Raw genomic sequence first — 9664 nt, 5'->3', positions numbered from 1 at the left:
AACACCATCAGACCAACACCATCAGACCAACACCATCAGACCAACACCATCAGACCAACACCATCAACACCATCAGTCCAACACCATCAGACCAACACCATCAGACCAACACCATCAGACCAACACCATCAGCACCATCAACACCATCAGCACCATCAGACCAACACCATCAGACCAACACCATCAGACCAACACCATCAGCACCATCAGACCAACACCATCAGACCAACACCATCAGACCAACACCATCACCACCATCAGACCAACACCATCAGACCAACACCATCAGACCAACACCATCAGACCAACACCACCAACACCATCAACACCATCAGTCCAACACCATCAGACCAACACCATCAGACCAACACCATCAGACCAACACCATCAGACCAACACCATCAGACCAACACCATCAACACCATCAGTCCAACACCATCAGACCAACACCATCAACACCATCAGACCAACACCATCACCACCATCAGACCAACACCATCAGACCAACACCATCAGACCAACACCATCAGACCAACACCATCAGACCATCACCATCAGACCAACACCATCAGACCAACACCATCAGACCAGCACCATCAGACCAACACCACCAACACCATCAGACCAACACCATCAGCACCATCAGACCAACACCATCAGACCAACACCATCAGACCAACACCATCAGACCAACACCACCAACACCATCAACACCATCAGACCAACACCATCAGCACCATCAACACCATCAGACCAACACCATCAACACCATCAGACCAACACCATCAGACCAACACCATCAGACCAACACCATCAGACCAACACCATCAGACCAACACCATCAACACCATCAGTCCAACACCATCAGACCAACACCATCAGACCAACACCCTCAGACCAACACCATCACCACCATCAGACCAACACCATCAGACCAACACCATCAGCACCATCAGACCAACACCATCAGACCAACACCATCAGACCAACACCATCAGACCAACACCACCAACACCATCAGACCAACACCATCACCACCATCAACACCATCAGACCAACACCATCAACACCATCAGACCAACACCATCAGCACCATCAACACCATCAGACCAACACCATCAACACCATCAGACCAACACCATCAGACCAACACCATCAGACCAACACCATCAGACCAACACCATCAGACCAACACCATCAGACCAACACCACCAACACCATCAGACCAACACCATCAGACCAACACCATCAGACCAACACCATCAGACCAACACCATCAGACCATCACCATCAGACCAACACCATCAGACCAACACCATCAGACCAACACCACCACCACCATCAGACCAACACCATCAGACCAACACCATCACCACCATCAGACCAACACCATCAGACCAACACCATCAGACCAACACCATCAGACCAACACCATCAGACCATCACCATCAGACCAACACCATCAGACCAACACCATCAGACCAACACCATCAGCACCATCAGACCAACACCATCAGACCAACACCATCAGACCAACACCATCAGACCAACACCATCAGACCAACACCATCAGACCAACACCATCAGCACCATCAGACCAACACCATCAGACCAACACCATCAGACCAACACCATCAGACCAACACCATCAGACCAACACCATCAGACCAACACCATCAGAACCATCAGACCAACACCATCAGACCAACACCATCAGACCAACACCATCAGACCAACACCATGAGACCAACACCACCAGACCAACACCATCAGACCAACACCATCAGACCAACACCATCAGACCAACACCATCAGACCAACACCATCAACACCATCAGACCAACACCATCAGACCAACACCATCAGACCAACACCACCAACACCATCAGACCAACACCATCAGACCAACACCACCAACACCATCAGACCAACACCATCAACACCATCAGACCAACACCATCAACACCATCAGACCAACACCATCAGACCAACACCATCAGACCAACACCATCAGCACCATCAGACCAACACCATCAGACCAACACCATCACCACCATCAGACCAACACCATCAACACCATCAGACCAACACCATCAGACCAACACCATCAACACCATCAGACCAACACCATCAGCACCATCAGACCAACACCATCAGACCAACACCATCAGACCAACACCATCAGACCAACAACATCAGACCAACACCATCAGGCCAACACCATCAGCACCATCAGACCAACACCACCAGACCAACACCATCAGACCAACACCATCAGACCAACACCATCAGACCAACACCATCAGACCAACACCATCAGCACCATCAGACCAACACCACCAACACCATCAGACCAACACCATCAGACCAACACCATCAGCACCATCAGACCAACACCACCAACACCATCAGACCAACACCATCAGACCAACACCATCAGACCAACACCATCAGACCAACACCATCAGACCAACACCATCAGCACCATCAGACAAACACCATCAGACCAACACCATCAGCACCATCAGACCAACACCACTAACACCATCAGACCAACACCATCAGACCAACACCATCAGACCAACACCATCAGCACCATCAGACCAACACCATCAGCACCATCAGACCAACACCACTAACACCATCAGACCAACACCATCAGACCAACACCATCAGACCAACACCACCAACACCATCAGACCAACACCATCAGACCAACACCATCAGACCAACACCATCAGCACCATCAGACCAACACCATCAGCACCATCAACACCATCAGCACCATCAGACCAACACCATCAGACCAACACCATCAGACCAACACCATCAGACCAACACCATCAGACCAACACCATCAACACCATCAGTCCAACACCATCAGACCAACACCATCAGACCAACACCATCAGACCAACACCATCAGACCAACACCATCACCACCATCAGACCAACACCATCAGACCAACACCACCAACACCATCAACACCATCAGTCCAACACCATCAGACCAACACCATCAGACCAACACCATCAGACCAACACCATCAGACCAACACCATCAGACCAACACCATCAGACCAACACCATCAGACCATCAGACCAACACCATCAGACCAACACCATCAGACCATCACCATCAGACCAACACCATCAGACCAGCACCATCAGACCAACACCATCACCACCATCAGACCAACACCATCAGACCAACACCATCACCACCATCAGACCAACACCATCAGACCAACACCATCAGACCAGCACCATCAGACCAACACCACCAACACCATCAGACCAACACCATCAGCACCATCAGACCAACACCATCAGACCAACACCATCAGACCAACACCACCAACACCATCAACACCATCAGACCAACACCATCAGCACCATCAACACCATCAGACCAACACCATCAACACCATCAGACCAACACCATCAGACCAACACCATCAGACCAACACCATCAGACCAACACCATCAGACCAACACCATCAGACCAACACCATCAGACCAACACCACCAGACCAACACCATCAGACCAACACCATCAGACCAACACCATCACACCAACACCATCAGACCAACACCATCAACACCATCAGACCAACACCATCAGACCAACACCATCAGACCAACACCACCAACACCATCAGACCAACACCATCAGACCAACACCACCAACACCATCAGACCAACACCATCAACACCATCAGACCAACACCATCAACACCATCAGACCAACACCATCAGACCAACACCATCAGACCAACACCATCAACACCATCAGACCAACACCATCAGACCAACACCATCACCACCATCAGACCAACACCATCAACACCATCAGACCAACACCATCAGACCAACACCATCAACACCATCAGACCAACACCATCAGCACCATCAGACCAACACCATCAGACCAACACCATCAGACCAACACCATCAGACCAACAACATCAGACCAACACCATCAGGCCAACACCATCAGCACCATCAGACCAACACCACCAGACCAACACCATCAGACCAACACCATCAGACCAACACCATCAGACCAACACCATCAGACCAACACCATCAGCACCATCAGACCAACACCACCAACACCATCAGACCAACACCATCAGACCAACACCATCAGCACCATCAGACCAACACCACCAACACCATCAGACCAACACCATCAGACCAACACCATCAGACCAACACCATCAGACCAACACCATCAGACCAACACCATCAGCACCATCAGACAAACACCATCAGACCAACACCATCAGCACCATCAGACCAACACCACTAACACCATCAGACCAACACCATCAGACCAACACCATCAGACCAACACCATCAGCACCATCAGACCAACACCATCAGCACCATCAGACCAACACCACTAACACCATCAGACCAACACCATCAGACCAACACCATCAGACCAACACCACCAACACCATCAGACCAACACCATCAGACCAACACCATCAGACCAACACCATCAGCACCATCAGACCAACACCATCAGCACCATCAACACCATCAGCACCATCAGACCAACACCATCAGACCAACACCATCAGACCAACACCATCAGACCAACACCATCAGACCAACACCATCAACACCATCAGTCCAACACCATCAGACCAACACCATCAGACCAACACCATCAGACCAACACCATCAGACCAACACCATCACCACCATCAGACCAACACCATCAGACCAACACCACCAACACCATCAACACCATCAGTCCAACACCATCAGACCAACACCATCAGACCAACACCATCAGACCAACACCATCAGACCAACACCATCAGACCAACACCATCAGACCAACACCATCAGACCATCAGACCAACACCATCAGACCAACACCATCAGACCATCACCATCAGACCAACACCATCAGACCAGCACCATCAGACCAACACCATCACCACCATCAGACCAACACCATCAGACCAACACCATCACCACCATCAGACCAACACCATCAGACCAACACCATCAGACCAGCACCATCAGACCAACACCACCAACACCATCAGACCAACACCATCAGCACCATCAGACCAACACCATCAGACCAACACCATCAGACCAACACCACCAACACCATCAACACCATCAGACCAACACCATCAGCACCATCAACACCATCAGACCAACACCATCAACACCATCAGACCAACACCATCAGACCAACACCATCAGACCAACACCATCAGACCAACACCATCAGACCAACACCATCAGACCAACACCATCAACACCATCAGTCCAACACCATCAGACCAACACCATCAGACCAACACCATCAGACCAACACCATCAGCACCATCAACACCATCAGCACCATCAGACCAACACCATCAGACCAACACCATCAGACCAACACCATCAGCACCATCAGACCAACACCATCAGACCAACACCATCAGACCAACACCATCACCACCATCAGACCAACACCATCAGACCAACACCATCAGACCAACACCATCAGACCAACACCACCAACACCATCAACACCATCAGTCCAACACCATCAGACCAACACCATCAGACCAACACCATCAGACCAACACCATCAGACCAACGCCATCAGACCAACACCATCAACACCATCAGTCCAACACCATCAGACCAACACCATCAACACCATCAGACCAACACCATCACCACCATCAGACCAACACCATCAGACCAACACCATCAGACCAACACCATCAGACCAACACCATCAGACCATCACCATCAGACCAACACCATCAGACCAACACCATCAGACCAGCACCATCAGACCAACACCACCAACACCATCAGACCAACACCATCAGCACCATCAGACCAACACCATCAGACCAACACCATCAGACCAACACCATCAGACCAACACCACCAACACCATCAACACCATCAGACCAACACCATCAGCACCATCAACACCATCAGACCAACACCATCAACACCATCAGACCAACACCATCAGACCAACACCATCAGACCAACACCATCAGACCAACACCATCAGACCAACACCATCAACACCATCAGTCCAACACCATCAGACCAACACCATCAGACCAACACCCTCAGACCAACACCATCACCACCATCAGACCAACACCATCAGACCAACACCATCAGCACCATCAGACCAACACCATCAGACCAACACCATCAGACCAACACCATCAGACCAACACCACCAACACCATCAGACCAACACCATCACCACCATCAACACCATCAGACCAACACCATCAACACCATCAGACCAACACCATCAGCACCATCAACACCATCAGACCAACACCATCAACACCATCAGACCAACACCATCAGACCAACACCATCAGACCAACACCATCAGACCAACACCATCAGACCAACACCATCAGACCAACACCACCAACACCATCAGACCAACACCATCAGACCAACACCATCAGACCAACACCATCAGACCAACACCATCAGACCATCACCATCAGACCAACACCATCAGACCAACACCATCAGACCAACACCACCACCACCATCAGACCAACACCATCAGACCAACACCATCACCACCATCAGACCAACACCATCAGACCAACACCATCAGACCAACACCATCAGACCAACACCATCAGACCATCACCATCAGACCAACACCATCAGACCAACACCATCAGACCAACACCATCAGCACCATCAGACCAACACCATCAGACCAACACCATCAGACCAACACCATCAGACCAACACCATCAGACCAACACCATCAGACCAACACCATCAGCACCATCAGACCAACACCATCAGACCAACACCATCAGACCAACACCATCAGACCAACACCATCAGACCAACACCATCAGACCAACACCATCAGAACCATCAGACCAACACCATCAGACCAACACCATCAGACCAACACCATCAGACCAACACCACCAACACCATCAACACCATCAGACCAACACCATCAGCACCATCAACACCATCAGACCAACACCATCAACACCATCAGACCAACACCATCAGACCAACACCATCAGACCAACACCATCAGACCAACACCATCAGACCAACACCATCAACACCATCAGTCCAACACCATCAGACCAACACCATCAGACCAACACCATCAACACCATCAGTCCAACACCATCAGACCAACACCATCAGACCAACACCATCAGACCAACACCATCAGACCAACACCATCACCACCATCAGACCAACACCATCAGACCAACACCATCAGACCAACACCATCAGACCAACACCATCAGACCAACACCATCAACACCATCAACACCATCAGACCAACACCATCAGACCAACACCATCAGACCAACACCATCAGACCAACACCATCAGACCAACACCATCAGGCCAACACCCTCAGACCAACACCATCAGACCAACAACATCAGACCAACACCATCAACACCATCAGCACCATCAGACCAACACCATCAGACCAACACCATCAGCACCATCAACACCATCAGATCAACACCATCAGCACCATCAACACCATCAGCACCATCAGACCAACACCACTAACACCATCAACACCATCAGACCAACACCATCAGCACCATCAGACCAACACCATCAGACCAACACCATCAACACCATCAGTCCAACACCATCAGACCAACACCATCAGACCAACACCATCAACACCATCAGTCCAACACCATCAGACCAACACCATCAGACCAACACCATCAGACCAACACCATCAGACCAACACCATCAGACCAACACCATCACCACCATCAGACCAACACCATCAGACCAACACCATCAGACCAACACCATCAGACCAACACCATCAACACCATCAGACCAACACCATCAGACCAACACCATCAGACCAACACCATCAGACCAACACCATCAGACCAACACCATCAGACCAACACCATCACCACCATCAGACCAACACCATCAGACCAACACCATCAGACCAACACCATCAGACCAACACCATCAACACCATCAGACCAACACCCTCAGACCAACACCATCAGACCAACAACATCAGACCAACACCATCAACACCATCAGCACCATCAGACCAACACCATCAGACCAACACCATCAGCACCATCAACACCATCAGATCAACACCATCAGCACCATCAACACCATCAGCACCATCAGACCAACACCACTAACACCATCAACACCATCAGACCAACACCATCAACACCATCAACACCATCAGCACCATCAGACCAACACCATCAGACCAACACAACAAAATAGATCATGTATTGTCTTTTGTCTTTTCATTCGTCCAACTTCTGCTTTCTAACTGAACCAAAGGTCTATATCATTCATCTTGAGGTGACGCTCAGAGGGGGAGCAAAATACAATCTGTTTATTATTATATCATATATAAAATGGACACGTCTATTTTTAGCTCAAAACATTGCTAATCACTGAAAATGTCAAATTACCGTATGGATCCTGACAATTTTCTGGTAAAAAAACCCAACAAAAACCAACATATACCTTTGCACCCCCATTTTGAAATGGTACACCCCCCCCCAACATATACCTTTGCACCCCCATTTTGAAAGCGTGAGTCCAGCGGCTCCGTTTGCTCCGTTAATCAGGCTCCTATGTGTGTGTATACAGCAGACAGTAACCCCCCACTACACTACTTCCACGTTCATTTCTCCTAACAACAAAAATGACAAAAGGAGAAATGTAAAACAACCGAGTGGTATAATAAATGGACAGAGCTCACCTTTATGAGAATGAGAAATGAGGAAGAAAGCGAGAGGAGAACTAGCTGTATGGTTCCAGGGCAGATCAGCCTGAGGTGTCAGATAAATACGTCTCTCATCGCCCCAGAGCTGGGACCTGGCGCTATCCCACAATCCTTTGGGGAAGGAGCTGAAACTCACAGAGACCTTTGATGTGTGCGCATGTGAAAAAAAAACACATCTCCTTCATTCCGCCTCCCTCCTTTCTCTCCATCTCCTCCCATCAGACCACCGCCTCCCTCCCTTCTACAGCTCTTCTCCATGAGTTTGCTTTTGTCTTTTTAAATCAAGCTAGGCCCGTGAACTAAAGAGCCACATTAAGAGTTTGATTCTGCAAGGGGACAAGAGAGAGAGAGAGAGAGAGAGAGAGAGAGAGAGAGAGAGAGAGAGAGAGAGAGAGAGAGAGAGAGAGAGAGAGAGACAGAGAGGCATGCCCCTGTAGTAACAAATGGAAGGGTATTCAGTCAGAGAGGGTTCAGTCACCTGTTGCAGCAATGGGAAAGGTACTCAGTCAGAGTGGCTCAGGTCCCTGTTATAACAACTGGAAACTTTTCAGTCAGAGAGGGAAAGAGTTCTGTCTATGGAGAGAACAAATTAAGTAGCCAGTGTATTGAGTATGCTATACACGCAGTGCACGCACATACAGTACACACACACACACACACACACACACACACACACACACACACACACACACGCACACACACACACAGTGAAATATTTATAGAATTCTGTGCCTCTTCCACTTTGAGCCAGGAGAGATTGACATGCATATTATTAATGTTAGCTCTCTGTGTACGTCCAAGGTCCAGCCGTGCTGCCCTGAACAGTAGTCCAGGTGTAACAAAACTAGGTCCTGTAGG

Source organism: Salmo salar, chromosome ssa27, assembly GCF_905237065.1.
Source record: "Salmo salar chromosome ssa27, Ssal_v3.1, whole genome shotgun sequence".
In the NCBI taxonomy this organism is placed as follows: Eukaryota; Metazoa; Chordata; class Actinopteri; order Salmoniformes; family Salmonidae; genus Salmo; species Salmo salar.
Note: the sequence above shows the minus strand (reverse complement) of the source record.